General features: G+C 40.2%; 1 pseudogene; it reads right to left on the reverse strand.

The window, feature by feature from the left end:
* Nucleotides 1-4,045: 4,045 nt before the first annotated feature.
* Nucleotides 4,046-4,759, reverse strand: LOC146817992 (transmembrane protein 250 pseudogene; annotated as a pseudogene).
* Between the last annotated feature and the right edge of the window lie 445 nt (nt 4,760-5,204).

The following is a 5,204-nucleotide window of genomic DNA, read 5'->3' on the forward strand; positions in this document are numbered from 1 at the left end:
GGAAGATAAATAGCTAGTGATGTCAGACAATAAAGGTGAGGATTCAGGAGTATATAATTTTTGATAAAAATCCGTGAATTCAGCTAAAATATCTTCATCTTTATGAACCATAACATTAGAGGAAGTAGCAATAGAGTCGATTTTAGTACGTTCTTTCTTAACTTTGAGGTACTTAGCTAAAAGATTACCGGCTTTATTTTGTGTGCTGTAATATTTAGCATTAGACTTAAGTAAAAATAAATTGGCAGAGTCAGTAGAAAGTTTGTTAAAGGAGAGTTTAGCCTTAATAAGATTGTCCAGGTCAGATTGTTTTTTAGAGAGATAGAAGGAATGCTCTAACTTTTTAATCTGAGTGTTAAGTAAATGAATAGACTGAGAGGCTGTGCGCCGTTTCCGGGCAACAAAAGTAATAATGAAGTCTCTAGAAGCAGCTTTAAAGGTATCCCAAATGAGAGAAGGGGTTAATTGAGAAGAATCATTATCATCTACAAATGAAGAGGCAAATTCAAGAAAGGCTTGAGTAAACCTAGGGTCCAATAAAAGAGAGTTATTAAACCTCCATCTCCTAGTGCCTTTCACGGGAGGGATCAAATCTAGACTTAAAGAAACTGGAGCATGGTCAGAAATTAAAATAGAACCTATGTCAGAGTGAGTAATGTGTTGAATAAGGGCTTTGGAAATAAAAAGATAGTCTAATCGGAACTGGGAAGAGTGAGGGGGTGAGTAGAAGGTATATTCTCTAAGAGTAGGGTGACAAAGCCTCCAAGAGTCTACAAGTGCTCTTTGAGAGATAGTGGAAGTAAATAGAGAATGCATAGGGGAGGGAGAGAACCGAGAATCAGATCTTCTATCCAAAAATGGGTCCATAACCATATTACAATCACCACCCAAAATAAGGTAATCATCAGTATGTTGCATGAGCAGGGATAGAATATGGGGCCAAAAGAGCTTATCTTGAACAGTGGGAGCATAGATATTAAAAATAGTTAGAGGAATTTTATTAATCAACAAAGAGATTGCTACCCACCTACCCTCTAAATCATTATCTTGCTTAACAAGTAGAACATCCAAACGCTTATGACATAAAATAGCAACACCATTACGTTTCCCAGAACCAGGAGAAGCAAAATCATGACCAACCCAATGAAGACACAATTTAGAAATTTCAGCATCTTTAACATGAATTTCTTGTAATAACGCAATATCCCCTTTTAAATTTGCTATATGAGACAGCACTCTTTGACGCTTAATGGGCGAACCAAGACCTTTAACATTCCAAGATACAATATTCAAAGACATCTAAGGAAAGGAGTTAAGATTTAAATTTAGAGAAAATACGAATGAATGAGTAATGAAAGAGTAAACAACAACTGGTACATTTGTAAAAGAAAGTAAAACAAAACATTGCAGGCCTAAGAATTATCAATATATGTAAAGAGAAATGTCACATAACCATATACATAACTGAAAAACTGCCATAAACAAATTATATTTTGAAGACAAGGAATTTAAAAAATAAAGAAACATATAATACTGAGAAAGGAGGAAGGAATTGAGATAATAGGATGAAAAAGAGAGCCAGAAAATAGATCGAATTAAATGAATAAGGGGAGACAGATAAAGAGAAGGAAAAGAACAAGGAGTGGAAACAGAGAGAAAAGTAGATAAACAAAGAGGGAAGAAGAAGCTAAGAAAAGCAAAAGAAAGGAACAAGACAAAGATAGGGAAACAAGGCAAAAGAAACCTTTGATGTAAAAATGAGAACATAATAGCAAAAGACATACCACAAGAAGACAAGAAAGATGACGGTGGTGGAACCACACAGGGGAGAGGGGATGCCGAATGGGATACCGCAGAACAACAACGACAAGGAGGACGCCATCCAGGAAGAATGAAGGAGATAACATACAGGGGACCATATATCCATATCTAATGATTGAAAGACAAAACAAATATGTTAACATCATATAACATCAATGCCAAAATACAACAGAACAGACATCAAGTAGCCACTATGAAGAGATTAAAACAATTACGATCTAGATACATCCATAGAATCATGACGACAGGTATTCAAAAATTGTTGAAGTACAGCTGGATCTTCATAGGATGTTGTCTTATTGTTATAAGTCACCTTAAAAAGGCAAGGGTGGAAAAGACCATATCTAGCATTGAGACTTCAAAGAGTAGGTCTCATCTCCAGGAACTTTTTCCGACGATCTGCAGTCACCTTGGCATAGTCCTGAGTGAAAAAGAGATTGGAACCATGCCATGAAATCTTTCCTCTTTGCTGGGCAGCTTGAAGCACCTTGAGTAAGTCAGTTTATTCCAGAAAATATAAAATAATTCCTCTAGGTTTTACTGAAGAGGATGAAGAGTTAGAGATCCGACCAAGGCGATGAGCGCGCTGAATATTTAAAGGAGGAGTTTCAGGAAGTCCAAGAAGAGATGGTAAAAATGATTGAAAAAATGAAATTGGATTAGAACCTTCAAGACCTTCAACCAAACCATAAATGCGTAGGTTATTGCGTCTATTGCGGTTTTCCAAATTTTCAACCTGTTGCTTGAGGTGACCAATCTCCTTATGTAAAATGGGGACTTGATTCATGGAGTCATGTACTGCGTCAACTCTCTGCTCAAGGACCACAACCCTTTGAACAGTGTGAGACCAATTGTCTTCAAGACTTTGTAAACGCAAATTGGTTTCTTCCATATAAGGTTTCAAAGCACGGATTTCATCAAGGAAAAGCTCCATAGAGACTGAAGATGGTGGGTTAGTAGGGGAAGGAGGATTAACTTTCACCCTTTTGCCGGATGTGGAAGCCGCTGTCAGTTTGGAAGTCTGCTTGGGACGAGTGCCTGAAGAGGTCGAACCTTTAGACTCAGAGGACTCAATGGGTACTTCATCCATAGTGTCACGTAAGACATTGAAAGGATTAGTATCAGCCAATGAAGGGTTGGTAGCTTGTTGCGCCCCATTACGAGTGCCACGAGGCATTGCCATGAAGGAAAGGAGGCAAAATTCCCTTTAAAAAGACAGAGAAAGTCACAAGGGAAATAAGGTTCTGAATAACCGTAACTTTCAATACAAGAGGGGTCAGCAAAATGTATTTACGAAGATTAAAAATACAAATATGCCAGCAAAGCAGGAGAAAGAAACTGTAATGAACACCGCATGAAATAATGCGAAGTTTCAAGAAAAATGCCAAAAAGAGGTGAGGAAAAACCTTTGCGCAAACATTGGTAGTAGCAGAAAACTTGAAGACTGTAAGTGTCAGGAACAGTGACAGCAGGGCGAAGGAAGCATCAAGAAAAGAAAATCAAAAAAAAAATGGCGGCCGCAGCTCTGACAAACTGCATTTGAGGAGAAAAAAATCAACTCAGCATCATGTAAACGCTCCGCATACCTCTACAGCGGTAGCAAATATGTTCCGACGGCTGAAATGCCGGTTTGCGAGGTCCGACATATAAAAAAAGAAGCCCAGAGAATCCTTGTTGTCTACGTTGCTGCGGAGCTCCCGAAGACGGCGGCCATCTCCAACGGCTCCGAAGCCACACCCCAGTGAATGCTGGCCTGGCATAGTCCTAAAAAATCCATAAATACACCTTGAGCATTCCAATTCATTTTTCTACTATCAGCCATTATAATGGTTCCCATCATGAAGGTGTATTTGGGGTGCCTTCCTAAAAAAACAGCAAACCTTTAGTATTTTAATTCTAATTGAAAATGTCAGCACCTCTGACCCTGAAGTGGTATCATGGTAATGGATTTTGGAATTTATTTAATTTCCTTTATTCAGACAGGTCATTGGTTTACAACATTCAAAGCTTCTCTCTCTCTTCTCATCAATTCCCTCATTACAAAGATGGTTATTTTTCAAGCTTATAGGATTATAATTGTGTTTGATGTCTATCTTTAGGAACCACATTTGAATGACGGTAATCTGTATTACTGGCACATTGTATGCATCAAATGCTATGTTTTAAGTGCAAGTATCAAACAAATATATACAGATTTAAGTGTTAAAAGCAAATTGAACTTTTTAAATTTAAGTTTACATGCGGTTACCTTAATTACATATCTACAAAAACCATGAAACACCACCCGAGCCCACCCACTAGCAGCATGGTCACTTGTATTCCATAAATAAGCAGCTCATTCAGGAGGGCAAAATCAACTCGCCGATGACCTAACAGCAAGAGGATGACAGACAGTTTATATTGGAAACGGAGAAATACTCTCATCCCCAGGTACTGAAGGCAAAACAAGATGGAAAGCGCCACCCACAGAATGGAGGTGAACAGACTGCAGCTAAAGTACAGGAGGAAACGTATAAACCCATACATCCATCGGGACTTTAGGTAGATGTCAAAGTTGCTGTATTTGGTACGCACAAGGTTAGTCGTCCTTATTGGACTGCAGGCGGCATGTAGACATGTAGTGTGGGGGCAATGGAACGAACGAACTCGGCGAGGAATGGGGATGACAGGCATCGGGCACCCCACCATTCACAGAGTCCCAAGGGATGGTGTGCTGTGATCATAGCAGATGTTATCACTCAACACGAAATGGATCCAAAGAGCATTGTGGGGTAGTAACAGCTTGAAGTCTCGGAGAAGATCCTACCTCCTGAACTTTGGACCAGACGCCCATGCTCCCCTCACCCGGAGGCGGGCGAAAGAGGACGCCCCGGCCCAGGGCAAGAAACGGTGTGGATGGCGCTGTCCATGACTCGTCCCCGTGGGTACCCAGCTCCGAGGGGCGGGGCCCGGGCGCAGCCTCCCACGCATGCAGCGTCCATTTCACCTGGAGTACTAATTTTACAGAGTAAATCCAATTTTGGGAAACAGGGGAGTGATGTGCAGAGAAAAAGATACAGCAGTGTGAAATACTACTTTGTTACATAGAAGAGAAAGAGGAAACTGACTGCAATGCATATACTGTTAAAGGATGAAGCTGGGAGTAAGGAGTTTTTAGGAAGTGTGGGAGGGCAAGAGTCTTGATAGTGTTGATGGGAGTCTTTGATTGAATTTGGAAAGGTGTTATCTGAAGAAGTGTCTGTTGCCTTCTTTTATGAATTAAAATGTGTGGGGCAAGTCTTGTATGGGGCTGGATGTTCTTCCAGAATCTGGATCCAGTGTGGCTTTGCTGGTGCAAATCGTGCTTGACAATGTGAGCTTCTCGTTGATGTAGGTGAAGCTTC

Source organism: Triturus cristatus, chromosome 6 (genome assembly GCF_964204655.1).
Source record: "Triturus cristatus chromosome 6, aTriCri1.1, whole genome shotgun sequence".
Lineage (NCBI taxonomy): Eukaryota > Metazoa > Chordata > Amphibia > Caudata > Salamandridae > Triturus > Triturus cristatus.